This window comes from Sapajus apella, unplaced genomic scaffold (assembly GCF_009761245.1).
Source record: "Sapajus apella isolate SASKATOON/1434 unplaced genomic scaffold, GSC_monkey_1.0 scaffold37, whole genome shotgun sequence".
Taxonomy (NCBI): domain Eukaryota; kingdom Metazoa; phylum Chordata; class Mammalia; order Primates; family Cebidae; genus Sapajus; species Sapajus apella.
The window spans coordinates 8,013,377-8,030,672 of record NW_022436977.1 but is presented as its reverse complement, the minus strand read 5'-3'; the positions used below and the strand labels follow the sequence as shown (position 1 = coordinate 8,030,672).

Sequence of the window (17,296 nt, the reverse complement as noted above, 5' to 3'; positions counted from 1 at the left end):
TATAAATCAGGTGGAATTTACCCTTCCAGGAGATTGAAGGAGAGGTATGTAACTCTCTAGCTGATTATAGACAAGAGTAAATGACCCAAGTGAGGTGGAGATAAAGTCCCAGAGGAAACCTTATAGGAGACCCCATGGCTGTGCTTGGGAGGAGGACTGGTGGCAATCACAAAAGGTTTCATGGAGGGGACAGTATTTGAGTTGATTTTGACTGGTGTTTGGGCATGAGGCCTGGGGACATTGTGGGTACTGAGTACAGCGTGAACAGTACCTTGTAGGTGGGAAACAGATGTCTGGCCTGGGCTTTGTGGACAAAGAGACGTTAAGGTGGCTACAGATTAAGAGACTTAAGGGGCAGGTGCCCAGATCCAATGGGTGGACCATGCTTGGATTCAAACAGAAACAAACTGACTGTAAAAACCAAAAATATCTGAAATCATTGGGAACATTTTAATACTGTACATTGATGACATTAAGAAACAATCTAAACCATTTTTAAGGGGTGAAAAATAAATAGGGCTTTTTTTTTTAAAATTTTTTGACCTTTTTTTTTTTTTTTTTTTTTTTTTTCTTTTTGAGACAGAATCTCACTCTGGTTGCCCAGGCTGGAGTGCAGTGGTATGATCTCGGCTCACTGCAGCCTCTGCCTCCCAAGTTCAAGTGATTCTGGTGCCTCAGCCTCCTGAGTAGCTGGGATTATAGGCACATGCCACTACACCTGGCTGATTTTTGCATTTTTAGTAGGGACAGGGTTTTATCATGTTAGTCAGGCTGGTCTCAAACTTCTGACCTCAGGTGACTCATCTGCCTTGGCCTCCCAAAGTGCTGAGATTACAGGCATGAACCACGCGCCAAACCAAGTGTCTGACTTTTAAAGAAACAAACTAAGGTTTTTATGGATGAAATGATAGGCTGTCTGAAATTTGCTTTCAAATATTCCACTTTGTAAGGGGAAGTTATTGGGGTATATGGATGAAACAAGATGAGCTGTGTGTTAATGTGTATTAAAGCTGGGTAATGGGTAGGTGAGAGTTAATTACATATCCTCTCTACTTTTGCAAATGTTCAAAGTCTTCTCCCCTCCTCTCCCCTTTCCTCCTCTCTCCTTTTTCTTTTCTTTTCTTTCTTTTAATAGAGTCTGGCTCTGTCACCCAGGCTGCAGTGCATTAGCACGATCTCGGCTCACTTCATTCTCCACCTCCTGGGTTCAAGCCATCCTCCCACCTCAGCCTCTCAACGATCTGAGACTACAGGTGCACACCACCACACCTGGCTAATTTGTGTAAAGACAGGGTTTCATCATGTTGCTCAGGCTGGTCGTGAACTCCTGAGCTCAAGCCATTTGCTCACCTCAGCCTCCCAAAGTGTTGGGTTTACAGGCATAACCTGTTGCACCTAGCCTTGAAGTTTTCCTTGGTAAAAAGGTGTGTGTGTGCACGTGTGTTTTAAAGGACAAACAAAAATAGTTAAAATTGGAAAGGTCGGGTGGGGTGAGATTGTGGAGACAATTTTTAGTTGGTAGTGAGGGGGCAATGGATGTTTCTTTTATTAGGGACTGATATGGTTTGGCTGTGTCCTCATCCAAATCTCATCTCGAATTGTACTCTTATAATTCTCACATGTTGTGGGAGGGACTGGTGGGAGATAATTGAATCATGGGAGTAGTTCCCCCATACTGTTCTCATGGTAGTGAATAAGTCTCATGAGATCCGATGGTTTTATCAGGGCTTTCTGCTTTTGTGTCTTCCTCATTCTCTCTTTGCCTTCTGCCATCCGTGTAAGATGTGAGTTGCTCCTCCTTGCCTTCCACCATGATTGTGAGTCTTCCCCAGCCACGTGGAACTGTAAGTCCAATTAAGCCTCTTTCTTTGGTAAATTGCACAGTCTTGGGTATGTCTTTATCAGCAGTGTGAAAACAGACTAATACAGGGATCTAATAGGGACATTACTTTGTGGTGGGGTGACCTGAGGCTGCAGGTGGAATGGTTAGAAGCAGAGAGTGAGGAGGAATGAACAGGAAATAGGGGCTGACTGAGGAGACCCCACAGGGAGCCTGGATTGGGGTGAAGACAAGAGAGACGGCTGACCTAAGCAGGCGTTGCCTCTGGGTGCCTGAAAGGGAGTTGTACTGGGAATGGGAAGGCCAGTGAGTTCATCTTGGGGTCCCGGGGGCCCTCTGTGTGAACAGTGAGTGAAGAGCAAGGCTGTGAAAGAAGGGAAGGGGGCCGAGGGCCTGAGGAGAAAGAGAAGACACAGACAAAAGGCCTGAAGAGAAGCAGCCATGTCCAGTGACAGGAAAGCAAGGGGAAGGGCGGTTCATTTGGCTTGGCTAACAGTCTGCTGGGGGAGTTTCTAAAAGCAGCCTATTTTTGCATTATACATTTCCATGTTGAGTTTCTGTACTTTGTCTTGTCTCTTCCTCATATTGTAAATTCTTTCTATCCATATTTTATATTTTGTAACCCTTGTAGGAATTTTATTCAGATTCAATAATGTTGAAACTTTTCTCCCCTTCACCGCCACTCTCCAATTTTGGCTATATGTGTGTATTTTACCCAGGAATTTGGAAATGTCACCCAGTCTTAGAGAAATGAATATATGCTTTGGTTCCCAGGTCATTCCCTCTTTCCTGCCAATCTCCGAACAGGTTTTTCCAAAGTGTAAGGTCAGCAGAAGGTCAGATGGTAAACCCAGTGCTAATCTCAGGATCAGTGGAATTGCTTCCCTTAAGACGTGGCTAATTCGGTGTAAAATCTCATTTCTGTCTTCTCCAGGGGAGCCAGGTTAGCCAGGGAAACAGCAGAAATTCCTCATTTCCTCTGCATTTTAACTTCAAATAATCAACTTACCCCAAATGACAGCAACCGAGAGCAGGAGAAGTGGTGGGGTTTGCAATCAGGAGCCCAGGAAAAGGAAATTTTTTTTTTTTTCCCTACAGACTCAAGCATGCCTAAAGTGACATGGAACGGTCCATAGGCAAAAGTAAAATGGATAAGATTCAAAGCTTAAAAAAGTTCTCTTTTATTTTTCTCTCTTTCTTTTTTTTTCCCCCAGAAATACCTCCTTTAATGGTTACATAACTCTTCTGCATCTTGATTAAACAGTACATAAATAAGAGGGCTAGAGTGGTGTCCTGGGATGTTCCTTTTGAACCCATCATGGGCCCAGTGCTCCATTCTGTGTCTCTGATCCCAGGTGCCTCCTGTGTCCTGAGAGTTAATGGCTGTCATGAGAAAACTCCGGGGAGCTGGCAATGGATAAATCTCTTATGGGGCCTCCATGAGCGATAAACAGAGTATCTCTGCAAGTCACTCCTGGTGTTTTACCTGAGCTGCCTAGAGTCACTTGTAGTGGGTTAGGTCGCAGAAGACGAAGATATTCTGGTTTATCTTTAGATGTGTGGATTCACTTGCCATCAAACGTCTGAGTGTGTTTTCTGTGCCAGCACGGTGCTAGTCATCAAGAACATAAAGGCAAGGAAGCTGTGGTCTCTAGCTTTGAGGATCTTATGTGGTCTTGTGGGCAGAAAGATGTGCAAATAAAATGGCAACAAAGTTATGGGTGCTGTGCTTGCGGTATGTGCTGAGGAGATCAGGACAGGATTATTGCTTTAGGTGGCAAAATTCAGGTGAGAAATAGCCTGTCAGCCTGTCAGTTCTGTGAGTTGACACCCTGAGTGCCTTTTATTTACTCTATACTTAATAATAGGCAATGAAAAAGAACCTTCCTCTTCCAAGAACCTCTCCAGGAGCTTTGGGATTGTTAGTATGCCTTGGACTTGGTGACTTTGTACCCAGCTCCTTTTAGTGAAACTCAAGAGTTAACGATTAGAATTGCTAGGAAGACAAAGAAAAAATACTGACTTGGCTGATGAGTTAAAATATATTTCACTTATTCAGTACATCAGATTCCAGTTACAGTTCAGATTTCCAGAGAGTATGAGCTCATAAACTATTTATAAGTAGAGCCTCTACCTTTCCTAGCTAAGATGACAGAATAAAAGCCTCGGTTTCCAGGTTTACCATTGGGGTTTTTGGCAAGTAGATTTAGCAGCTGCTATTTTGTGGAGAGGATTTTGGCTTTAGCCTCACAGTGCGGGAAGAACTGATGAAGAATTCCGTCAGGAGAATTCCTCAGGCGGAGAGGTAAGAGATTGGGTAATTTTTAATGATGCTACTTTGATGCCTCGTGAACATGTTTAAGCAGGCTGGTATTTTCCAGCAGTTCCAATAAGGAGCAGAAGGTAGGGCTGATACCCAGTGCACCTCAGTGACTCAAAATCACAGCAGATTCACTGGCAGCATCTGGAGAAGGTGTCAAGACTTAGTTGGGTAGCAAAGGAGGTAACGCACTGGAAACACAGCTGGCGAGCTTGGTCACATGATCGTGCTGCCTATGCCTAACCTTCCGCAGGCCTCCTGCTCACTGATGGAGGGAACGGGGCCCTTGCCTGCCTGTTTCCCACCTGTGATAAACAGTGACAAGGGGAATAGGCTCAAACTACTCAGATTTCATGTTCCATAGTCAGTGTCAATTTCTAACTGTTGGGAATGGATTGTTGATATAGTTTTTGGAATATCCATTCAATAAATAGTTCACATTTAGTTATTAATTTAGCAACTGTCTAAGGAGCATTTTATTTATGGCAGGCACTGTGCTGGGTTTTAGGAATAACATAGACAAAAGAGATGAGAAAGGCATTATTCAGATAATCACGTGGATAAATGTGTAATTTTCTGGGTTGTGGCTGTGCGCCCTGTAGTCCTAGCTACCAGGGTAGCTGAGGCAGGAAGATCACTTGAGCCCAGGAGTGTGAGTCCAGCTGGGTAAGATAGTAAGACCCCATCTCAGAAAAAAGAAAAAAAATGTATACATATACAACTCAGATGTGATAAAGGCTTTGAAGTTCAGAGAGGCAGGAAAAGTTTCCTTCAGGAAAACTATGATGGAAATCTGAAGGATGAATGGGAATTAACTAGATTTTTAAAGAACCAGAGAATGGTCCAAGCAGAGGAAATAGCATGTGCAAGGGGCTTGCAGGAGGAGGGAATGTGGTTTGCTCCAGCTGTTAAACAATGGCAAGTGAGGCTGGGCTGTGAAGGGCAGTAGAAAGTCTGGTATGAGAGGAAGTAGAAGCAAGGGACCAGCTCATGCTGCCTGTGTGGAGCATCTGAAGGACAGGTTTTTAAAGAGAGACTGACAAGCAGGGTGTATGTGTGTGTGTGTGTTTCTGGGGGAGTATAGATTTTTGACACAGGCAGATTGCTTTGATGGAAAAGTGCCTGTTCTGGGCTTAAGCAGTGAGATGGGAGGCCCTGGGATGGTTCCTTCATTCCGCCACTTAGGATGGAGGCACAGGCTCTCTGAGGTTTCTTCCACGATTTTGTTCTATTTTTAATGGGATTATTACCTGTCCCTCTCTCTCCTGATTCCTGTGGAGAAAGGGAAGGGAATAGGATTCTGTAGGGCCCCATTTTCTTTGTGAGGTTTTGCTCCTTGCTAAGTGTCAGTCACCTGAATTGATAACATGTGTCTGTGGGCAGATGGATGAGAGTTGATAGGGCTGACAGATGAAGGGAGAAGTTTGGTATGCCAATGGAGAGGGTTGGTAGGAGGAAAGTTTTTATTTGTGTCTTGCCTGATAAGGCTTTTATAATGGATCAGTACTGAGAATATCTTTAAACACTTAGAGAATCAGAGAAAATAACCTAGTGGAGTGCTTGCCTGTCTCCATGTGGCATGGATGTTCTGAGATCTCTGAGCTGTCCGTGGACACTGCCCAGAGGTTCGGAAGTGTGAGTAACAAAGGAGCTATGGCTACTCACTGTGGGCCCTACGTCAGATACATTTCCAGATGTGGATATGGTCGAGCCACAAGAACTGGGTGGTGCCGTGAGGGGGGTCTGCTATAAATAGCCTGGGATAGTCACAGCCACCATAATATTGCAAACAGTTGAGTCCTTAACATCTAAAGGAAAAAAGCTTAAATTTTATTATTGGAAATCCTGTTCAATCTATGTTATACTCTCTCTGACCCTGTAAATTCTGCCTGATGAATATTTTTCTAAAGACTTGCCAAGATCATTAAGTAGATTTTTACTTGGTGGAAAATTTTGGTATTATTATTTGGCCACTTTAAGCAGAAAATGGAGTATGTCATAAACTGTAAATTCATTAGACAAGAACCAGTATGGAAATAGCAATACCTACAATGGCAAAGTTAATCAGGGTGCATAAGGCATTTACAGTAGCCAGCTGGCCCCCAGTGACCTGCAACTTCTTGTCCTCTTGCTCCATTGTAGTCCTTTCCCATGTTGAAAAGTTCTGATCTGTGTAACCAGTAGGGCGTTATGGAAATGATGGAGTGTGACTTCCACTGCTAGATCATAAAAGACATGTGGCTTCCTCCTTGCTTTCTCTTGGATCTCTTGCTGTGGAGGAAGCCAGCTGCCATGTTGTAAGGACACTCAAGCAGCCTGCAGAAAACCCCATGTTGAAAGGCACTGAGGCCACTTAACAGCTGTATGAGTGCGTCATCTTGGAAGCAGATCCTCTGGCCCCAGTCAAGCCTTCAGATGACTACAGCCTTGACTAACATCTTGAATGCAACCTCATCAGAAAACCCAAGCCAAAACCACCAGATTGAGTCACTTATGACAGAGTCTCACTCTGCTGCCCAGGCTGGAGTGCAGTGGCACAGTCATGGCTCACTGCAACATCCACCTCCTGGGATCAAGCATTTCTCCTGCCTCAGCCTCCCAAGTAGCTGGGACTACAGGTGTGTGCCACCACTCCCGGCTAATTTTATTTTTAGTAGAGATGGGGTTTCACCATGTTGGTCAGGCTTGTCTCGAACTGTTGACCTCAGGTGATCCACCTGCCTTGGCTTCCCAAAGTGCTGGGATTACAGGGGTGAGCCACCACACACAAACTTTGAATCACTTTTTGATTTCTTACCTTCAGAAACTTTGTGAGATACTGGTTGTTATTTTAGGCTGCTAAGTTCTCGGGCAATTTGTTATGTGGCAAGAGACAACTGATACAACATTTTGACAAAACCATCTCTTTCAAGCTGCATTTTTTTATAGCCACTGGCTGTAGCAGAACCCACAGCACTCTGTGTTGCCCTTGGTGTAGTCCTTGTTATGCTGGACTATATCTCTTAGGTGATATGTCATGCTCCCCATCTTGAACAAGGGGTGTCTTGTCTGTTGTATCATCAGTAGTTTGCAGAATGCTCTGTGGTTGCTGTATGAATGGATCAGAATGTGTAGAGGTAAATAAAGGACACTCTCACGGCTTAAGGACAGGTCAGGGTTTTAAATCCAGCATTGCCATTGACGTCGTAGAGTTCTCCTAGTCTTTCCCTGTTTTTATTTCTTCTCTTGTACAGGGATACTCTTTGTGATATAAAAAACATGCCCCAAATTGCTATATATGCATATGTGCTTGTGCACCTATGGACCATTTCAAGAGGGAGATAACTAGTCAGTAGTGGTTACTTTTGGGAATATGTGGGGGATGGGGTAAGAGGAAAACTTTCAAAAAATTGCATAAATGTTTTATATCTTTTGAATCTATTCCATGTATGGTGAAATAGGAGTATCGATCTGTGCTTCTCCTTAGGCAGGTCAAGAAGGAGCCTCGAGTTTAGTGATGTATTTTTAACTTTTTGTCACTGGGTCCCCAGCCGCTTCCTTGACCTTGACCTTCACATTCCATCTGCTAACCCAGGTTTGTGGCTTCGGAATCCCCAGCGTCTCAGTTCCATCCTCTGATTTCCTGTCTCACAGGTGATGCCATGGTTCCGCCCTCATTAGCAGCCATCTCCCTATTTCCCCAACTGGGTTGTCCCCTTCTGACCACAACCCCCTGCCACAGGTTTGCCACCCCATAGCCCAACCCCTCCCTCACAAGTCCCTGCTGGCTTCCCGTTAGTTACAGAATCCTGCCTGGTCTGTGAGGCTTGCACTGCACAACCTTGCTCCCACCTGCCTTTGCAGCTGTGGCCCTCACTGTTGTCCCTGGTGAGCCTTGTGCCAGCCACACTAAAGGATTCCCTGTCACCTACACAGAAGAGTGGGCTCTGTCACTCCGTTTTAGCCACATCTAGGCCTTTGCTTTGCAATCTTGACCTGTAAGAAAGGAAGGTACCTGCAACAGAGATTTATCTGACCTAAATGTCAATCATGTCACTTTGAGAAACTGGGATCTATATATATATATACGTGTGTGTGTGTGTGTGTGTGTGTGTGTGTATTTTTCTTTTCTTTTTACATAAATGACTGCTCTGTTACCCTAAGCCTAGTTGATGAGCAATAGATGGAGAGACTGAGCACTTCTGACACACCGTCTCTGATCCGCAAGAATCCTGTTCTTGCAGTGGGGCAAATAATCCTCCCAGGGTTGCACGTATTCCAGTCTTTTCCAACTTGCTGTCCTGTGCTTTTCCACTAAATTCTCTGCATGCGCCCTAGTGATCTCCCTGCTTTCTTTCCTCTGTCCCTAATGCCCTTCACCAGCCCCTGTGCTTTGGTCTCCTCCAGTTAAAATCCTGCCATCCTTCATAGCTGTGTTTAGATGACATCTCCTTTTTGGGTCCACCCAGCAGCATCTGTTCTTTCTCTTTGAAATCCCCAGGGTCTTTTGTCCTTCGGGTGGCATTTATTGTGTTTTGCTTTGTCTGTAGTTGTTTGTTTACTCATCACATCAAACATGTGAAATCTGGGGTGCAGAGATGGACAAGGTGGCCTCTGCTGTCAACTCTTCCCCTAGCCTAGTGCCAGAGACAGATGAGAAGGCTGACGGCCAGTTCCGCATGGTGCATGAGAAGCTGGTATATGGCATGGAAAGCAGAGGTTCAGAAAAGGGTGACTTTGCTCAGTGTAGGAAGGCCAGGGCCAGTTCTTAAGAGGGAGTGAGGCTTGGGTGAGTCTTGGGGGCAGTGGGAATTAGCGAGGTGACTTACAGGTGGGCAAGGACATTCCAGATGCAGGGAACGTCTTGAACCAAAGCATGTCCTGTACTCCTCTGAGACTTGAACACCTCTTTGGGGGTAACCATCTTCCTTATTCATTTTTGTGCCTTTTATAGATTTACTGTAAGCAGCTAATAGTTTTGTTTGCATTCAAGTATTTATTCATTCAACAGATATTCTTAAGTACTTATTGACTTGAGGTAGTGGCCTGATGTAAGTGGATTCAGGCAAATAGTTGGTGGCAGATGGATTCAGTAAAAAGCATCAGAGTAATAGGTGGCCTCTGAAGTGATTAGATGTGGTTTAGTGAGTTTTAGCTACAGAGTAAGTCATGTGTTCATGGTGACTACACGTTAGAATTCTGGAAATGTGAGCAAGAACGAGTCCAAGTCAGATGCAATGGAAAAATCCTTCTGCCCCAGTCATCACTAGGGAACAGAACTTGTTTGAGCCAGCATTATTAGTTTAGTTTCATGAAAGACGAAATAAAGGGCAAGGTGTTTGTTCCACGGGGTGATTGCAGCAGTTTTCACAGTAATGAATAAAGTAATGCTATTTTGTCAGCAGTGAGTAGGAGTCAGGGGCTGGGAGAGGCTTGTTCCATTCCTCAGGAAATTCCAAAGTCATGGATGGGCCTTATCCTTGGGGAACTTGCAGATGAAGGAGAGAATATGGCCAAGCACACATATTTCTCCTTTTAACACGTCCCTTCTTTTTCTTTCTTTTCGTTTTATTTGTTAAATTTCTGCACATGTTTCTCAAGTGTGTGGTCCAGTGGGAAGAAGTGCTGGCGGTCTCTGGGTTTAGGGAAACGTTCAGTCCACTTACACTTAGAAATAAAAGGCTGGATGTGCTTCAAAGACTTTTTGGAATAAGGCTGGGGACCAAGAAGTCAAGCAAATAAATGACAGAGTCCAGAGAAGGTGGTGTTAGAGACAGATCTGAAAGCATTCAGGCAGATGTGGTGCAGGAGGATGTTAAAATCTTGTTTTTTCAATCCCTGAATTGCCCAGGAGCCCAAAGACATCTGCTCTGCAAAGTGTTTGCTGGATGACAGTGCAGCGAAGAGTTAGATGCTGGCAAACTTAGTTGGAAAACACTGAGTTCTTCGTGTATTTGGGGCAAGAACCAAGGCATTAGTAAACTTTAGGAAATAGACAATGGGGTTGTCTGATAGAGTCCATGTGGGGAAGCATTTGGAGCCAGTTGGGTTTGTAACTATGACCCTGAACTTGAGTCCAGCATACGCCAAGTCCAAAGGAAAGGTATGTTCTTTGGACCCCTCATGCTCTCTGATGTACAGGACCTCTCTCTGCCTCGTCAAGGCATTTCCATGTCTCTAAACCTATGACTTTTTGTGAGAAGAAGCCTTCCATGGCTCCATTGCTGCATGGTTTCGGAGACACCAGGATGCCAGGCTCCTACTCTGTCTGCCATGCTTCCTTCTCCCTGTGCCATTGTGCTTCCTTCTCGCTGTCCCATCGTGCTTCCTTCTCGCTGTCCCATCGTGCTTCCTTCTCCCTGTCCCATCGTGCTTCCTTCTCCCTGTCCCATCGTGCTTCCTTCTCCCTGTCCCATCGTGCTTCCTTCTCCCTGTCTCATTGTGCTTCCTTCTCGCTGTCCCATGTGAACTGTTTCCCTTGCAGGCCCAACTCAGTGTCGTTTCCTGTAGCCGTCTTAGTGACCCTTCAGGCCAGAAGCAGACGCCTGTGCTGTGTACCATGCCCTTCCTGCTGCTGAACTGGAGAGAAAATGTGGCTGGCAGGTGGTAAACTCACTGGCTGAATCAGGCCCAGTGGAGAAGCAGGGTTAATAATTGACTTTGCCCTGTGTAGCCACTGGTGTTGACCTTGACAGAACACTAGTAGAAATTAGAGCCTGGTCTGGCATTTAACTAACAGGAGAGTATGGCCCAAAAATAACTTCTCGTTTTGAGGTTAATCCTGTCTCTGAGTTTACGGCTGACATTCCTGAACATCCAGCCCTGTTTGCCTCCAGCACCAGGACTGTGGGCTCATGGCGTTCATAAGGTTCACAAAGAGGGCACACGAGGTCAGGGGGCTGGCTCTCTACAGAGCCGCTCACCGTGGTAGAGGACAAAGGCTACAGTGATCAAGATGCTCTGTAGGAGAGGCGGCAGAACAACGTGTGGGCCTGGTAGAGGTGTAGGCGAAGAGGCTCCCCGTCCCCCATGCTTCTTTCATTTTGAATTCACAGCCTTTGTTTCTTGAGAAGTTCTGAATCTACCTCTGGTGCTGTGAGAAGGTTCAATTGAATAAACATCCTAAAGTCAACAGCACAGCTCCTTGTGGAAGGCACTTTAAATGGTGGGGGTCCTCTGGCTGTAGACATTGCTCCCTCCCTTCCCTAAAATAAAGCCTGCTCCGGAGCAATGATTGTCTGCTGATATGTGGTAGAAAGCTATTCATAGCGTAGAAGTTCTCCTTAGTGGCTAGATAGGCCTAGACTGAGAAATGATAAATGGTGATCCAAAGGTAGATTGTTTTTTTGAGAGAGTCTTGCACTGTCACCCAGGCTGGAGTGCAGTGGCACCATCATGGCTTGCTGCTGCCTCGACCTCCCAGGCTGAAGTCATCCTCCCAGCTCAGCTTCCCAAAGAGCTGGAACTATAACTCAGTGCCACCATGTCTGGCTAATTTGTGTATTTTTTGTAGAGATGGAGTTTTGCCATGCTGCTCATGCTGGTATCAACTCCTGGATTCATATGGTTCTCCCACCTTGCCTCCCAAGGTGCTGGGTTAGCAGGCATGAACCACTGTGCCTGGCCTAGATTCTTAACTTATTAGGGAGTATCTAAATTAATCCGTTTATTGATCTCTTAAGTAGAATGTGATTAATTCTCCATCCACAGCTGCAAAGCACTGCAGAAGTCCACTTGCCACTCTCCTTTCCCCAGCCCTCCAGGAAGGTACAATGAGTTGGTTGGAGGTGGTTCTGACACCCAGCTTTTGGGTCCCTGGTTTATTGTTTTCTAGTACACTGGCTGGTACCTAAAGGTGCCAACAAATACATGCTCTGTATACACTCATGTACTTTTGGAGAAGGCAGTTGGCCCAAGGTGAGAGTGGGGAGGATGGGAGTGAAAACACAGCAAGCCAGAAAAAGGGGGACATGGAAAAGGAAGGATAGGAGCTAGAGGGGAGAGGGCTGGGGACTGACTGGCACCCAGCTATAGAATCACTCAGCATTAGAAATGGGCAAAGAGGCCAGGCGCAGTGGTGGACGCCTGTAATCTTAGCAGTTTGGGAGGCCGAGGTGGGTGGCTCACCTGAGGTCAGGGGTTTGAGACCATCCTGGCCAACATGATGAAGCCCTGTCTGTACTAAAAATACAAAAATCAGCTGGGCATGGTGGTGCATGCTTGTAATCCCAGTTACTTGAGAGGTTGAGGCAGGAGAATCGCTTGAACCCAGGAGATGGAGGTGGCAGTGAGCCGAGAGTGTGCCACTGCACTCCAGCCTGGGCAACAGAGCAAGACTCGGTCTCAAAAAATACAAAACAAGAAACATGCAGAGGGACAGGATCGGTATGAAGCATGATGGGAATGAGGTAGAGGGGAGGGAGGCAGGCAGGGGAAAGGTGCAAAGGGAGGGTGAGAAGATGGGAGGTGGTATGGAGAGGCAGTGGGGAAGCTGGTGGCATCCAGAAGTGAAAGAGGAGTTTGAGCTAAAGATCTAGAGAGTAAAGGGAGAAAAGATGAGTCTGAAAGGTATGAGAGGGGGACAGCAAAGAATGGAGGAGAAGCCGTGAGCTACGTATTATGCCGGGTGGGATTCTGCTCCAGGAATTTTGGCTTACGGTTATCCCAAAGAGCTGTGGCAGCCAGTGTTGATTTTATTGCAATATTAGAAGTATATGGTTACTAAGTAAGTGACTTTTGAAATAAGGTGTGAACTGTGAGACACTAGAAGAGGATAAGTGAAACTTTTGTCACCGGAGAGGGACAATTTTTATACCTCTTATTTGTAGGGTCTCTCTGTCCATAGCATTGAACATGGGTATGAAAAGGTGCCTTGAGGCTGGGAGCATTGGCTCACACCTGTAATCCTAGCACTTTGGGAGGCCAAGGCGGGTAGATCATCTGAGGTCAGGAGTTCGAGACCAGCCTGGCCAACATGGTGAAACCCTGTCTCCACTTAAAATACAAAAAAATTAGCTGGGTGTGGTGCATGTTTGTAATCCCAGCTCCTGGGAAGGCTGAGGCAGGCAAACTGCTTGAACCCAGGAGGTGGAGTTTGCAGTGAGCCAAGATCCTGCCATTGCATTCCAGCCTGGACAGCAGAGTGAGAGAAAGAGAGAAAGAGAAAAAGAGAGACGGAGAGAGAGAGAAAGGGAGAGAAAGGAAGGGAGGGAGGGAAGGAGGGAGGGAGGGAAGGAAGGGAATAAGGGAGGGAAGAAAGGAGGGAGGTGATATGCATGGAATGTAATGCTTTAAAAAGTTACACGTGTTATTTGCCTGTGGGGGAAGACACCACAGTCTGGTTAGTTGTAGCAGTCTCTGGTGGTCTTTGGGCAGGAGTTTGAAGAGACCATTGGAAAGGCATCAGAAGAATTTAAATGACCCATATCCTGTCTGTCAGAATGAAACTAATATTTATTTTTAAAAAATTGTATGCTCTGGCTGAGAATTTACACAGCCTTCTAAAGAGGAGACAGGTATGCTTTTGGTTTCCAGTGATCAGTGATCACTCGGTGAACTTGTGGCATTACTCAGTGCATCTGGAAAGTTCTTACTCTTACCAGCTGTCTTAGGCCATCTCCCTTCCTCTTGAAACCAATTTTGTTTGACATGTCATTGTAGATTTTCTGTGATTTCCCCCAAATCATTCCTCAATGAGCAGTACCCCTTAAATGCCTTCTGTTTGTATCTAGAAATTATCAGCTCAACCAGTAAATAGTAGTTTGTCAGTCCAACCAGTGATCCAGGAAAGACCTAAGTTTTTGTTTTTGTTTGTTTGTTTTTTAAAGATGAACAAAGTTTTTAAGGAAGAATTTTTGTAATCAAATGTTTTATTTTGATGTAGTTGCAAATTTATATGCAGTTGTACAAAAATGCAGTTAGATCCCGTATACCTTTTATCCCATTTCCTCCAAATTTAACATATTGCAAACTATAGTACAACAGCATGACCAGTATATTGACATTGATATGGCTGAGATATAGAACATTTATGTCACTCCCCACATTTTTTATGTTGTCCTTTTATAGCCACACCATTCTCCTTCCTGTCCCTCCCATCCCTCCTTAACCCAACTACTATGCTTTTCTCTGGTTTTAAAATTTTGTCATTTCCAGTATGACATATAGATGGAATCTTACAGAATGTAACCTTTTGTGTTTGGCTTTTCTTGCTCAGCATGGTTCTTTTGAGATTCCTCCAGGCTCCTGCGTGTGTCAAGAAGTGCTTTCCTTTTTATTGCTGAGAAGTATTCTATAGTATAGATGTGCCACAGTTTGTTTAAGCCTTCATTCATTGAAGGACATCTGGGATGTTTCTAGTTTTGTACTATTACAGTAAAGCTTATATGAACGCATCTTTTTGTGTGAATATGTTTTAATTTTTTTCGGGGATATATAGGAGTGTGAATATGTTTTAATTTTTTTCTGGGATAAATAGGAGTGTGAATATGTTTTAATTTTTTTCTGGGATAATTATCTAGGAGTGCAGTTGCCAGTACATGTTTGGCTTTTAAAGAACCTGCAAAACTACTTTCCAGAATGACTCCACCATTTTGCATTCCCATCAGCAGTGTGTGAGCAACCCAGTTTATCCAAATCGTTCCTAGCGTTTGGCATTGCCCATGTTTTATTTTAGCCATAATGATAGGTAGATGGTGATATAATATTGTAGGTTTAATATGCAGTTATCTAATGGCCAGTCATGCTGAACGTCTTTCCATGTGCTCATTTGCCAGGTATATCCTCTTTGGTGAAATATCTAGTCATGTCTTTTGCCCATTTCCTAATTGGATTGTTTGGGTTTTTTTCTTTTAAACTGTTGAGTTTTGAAAATTTTTGTGTATTGTAGATATGAGCACTTTGTCAAATATGTGGTTTGTAAAGACATTCTTCTAGTCTCTAGTAAAAAAGAAACCTTTTAAATAAAGGCTTTGAAGAGTAAAAGTCTTTAGTTTTGATGAAGTCCAGTGTAGTTTTTCCTTCTATGGATTGTGCTTTTGGTATCAAGTCTAAGAAGTCTTTTCCTACCTTAGATCCCAGAGATTTTCTCCCGTGTTTTTGTTTTTTAAGAGTTTTGTAGCTTTACATTTTACCTTGAAGTTCATAGTCCGTTTTGAGTGAAATTTTGTGTAAGGTAGCAGTTTAGTTCCAGGTTTATTTATTTTGCTTGTGAACATCCAATTGCTCCAGCACCATTTGTTGAAAGGGTTATTCTTCCTGTAGTAATTGCTTTTGAACCTTTGTAAAAAGTGCGTTGGACATTTTTGTGTTAATCTGTTTTTGGGCTCTCTATTCTGTTTTATTGACCTGTGTGTCTGTCCCTTTGCCAGAATCACATAGTCTTGATGACTGTGGCTATATTATGTCTAAAAATCTGGTAGACACTTTATTCTTTTTCAAAATTGTTTTAGCTATTCTAGTTACTTTACCTTTTCATATAAATGTTAGAATAACCTTGTCTATATCTATACAAATTTTGCTGAGATTTTGATAGTAATTCTATTAAACTTACATGTCAGTATAGAGAGAATTGATATTTTCACTATGTTGAGTATTGCAGTCCATGAACATGGTCTAAGTAAATCTTCATTTATTTAGATATTCACTTCTTTCATCATTTGGTTTTGTATTTGTAAGCATACAAGTCTGGTATGTGTTGTGCTAGACTTATACCTAAGTGTTTAATGTTTTTGAGTGATTGTAAATGGTATATTTTTACGTTTTAGTATCCTTCTGTTCATTACTAGTATACAGAAATGCAATTGTATGTTTTTATTTATGTTTATTTTATATCAGGACCCTCATTTATCTTGCTGAACTCGTGTATTCTACAAAGGTTTTTTTTTTCTTTTTTGGTAGATTCCTTGGGATTTTCTACATAAACTATCTTATCATCTGCAAATAGGACAGTTTTATTTCTTGCTTTCTCATCTTTTCTCATTTGTATGCCTTTTGCTTCTTATTTCCTGCCTGATTAGGTAGGCTACAAGTTCCAATATTATGTTGAATCAGAGTGTTGAGAGCACATATCTTTGCCTTATTCTCAGTTTTAGAAGGAAGTATTCAGTTTCTTACTATCAAATGTAATGTTAATTTTAGATCTTTTGTGAATTGGATGCTCTTTAGTTAAGAATGTTCCTCTGTATTTACAAATTGTTTGGAGTTTTAAAAAATTTAAATCATGAATGCCTTTTGCATTTTGTCAAATGCTTTATCTGCATTTATTGATATGATCATGTGATTTCTCCCCGATTTCAAAATATCAAATCAGCCCTAGCATTTCTAGAATAAACTTCACTTGATCCTACTTTATAATTCTTTTATAAAGTGCTGAGTTTTATTTGCTTGCATTTTGTTAAGGGTTCTTGTGTCTATATTGATGAGACGTATTGGCTGATAGTCCTTTTTACCTTTTTTTTCAGGGTACTGTTTGGATTTTGGTATTGAATAATACCGACATCAATAAATGAGTTGAGAAGTATTTCCTCCTTCTATTTTCTGTAAGAGATTGTGTAGAATTGATATTAATTCATTTTTAAATGCTAGATAGAATTCTCCAGTGAAACCATTTAGACCTGGAAATATCTTTTGGGGGAGTTTTAAAATATGAATTTCATTTCCTCAATGAGGCTATTCAAATTATCTGTTATATTTCGTATTGCGTATGTTGTGGTAGTTTGTGCTTTTTAAGGAGTTGGTCCATTTTGTCTAAGTTGTCAGATGTGTGTTGAGTTGTTTATAGTGTTCTCTTACAGTCCTTTAGATGTCTGCAGGGTCTGTGGTAATATATCTTGTTTTATTTTTGATATTGGTAATTTGATTTTTTTTTCTTTGTGGTAGTAGAAGCTTGTCAATCTTATTGATTTTTTTTTAATGTTTGATTAGTGCTTTTAAATTTATTTTTCATTTTACTTTAAGTTCTGGGATATATGTGCTGAATGCGCAGGTTTGTTACATAGTTATGCATCTGCCATGGTGGTTTACTGCATCTATCGATCTGTCATCTAGGTTTTAAGCCCTGCATGTGTTAGGTATATGTCCTAATGCTCTCCCTCCCCTTACCCCTCTGCCCCCTCTGTGTGATGCTCCCCTCCCTGTGTCCATGTGTTCTCATTGTT

General features: G+C 43.1%; 1 protein-coding gene across 3 annotated transcripts in view; it reads left to right on the top strand.

Annotated features, from left to right (window-relative positions):
- CGNL1 (cingulin like 1) overlaps positions 1–17,296 on the top strand; it is a 116,138-nt gene that overhangs the window by 30,478 nt on the left and 68,364 nt on the right. The gene's annotated exons all lie outside the window — the stretch shown is intronic.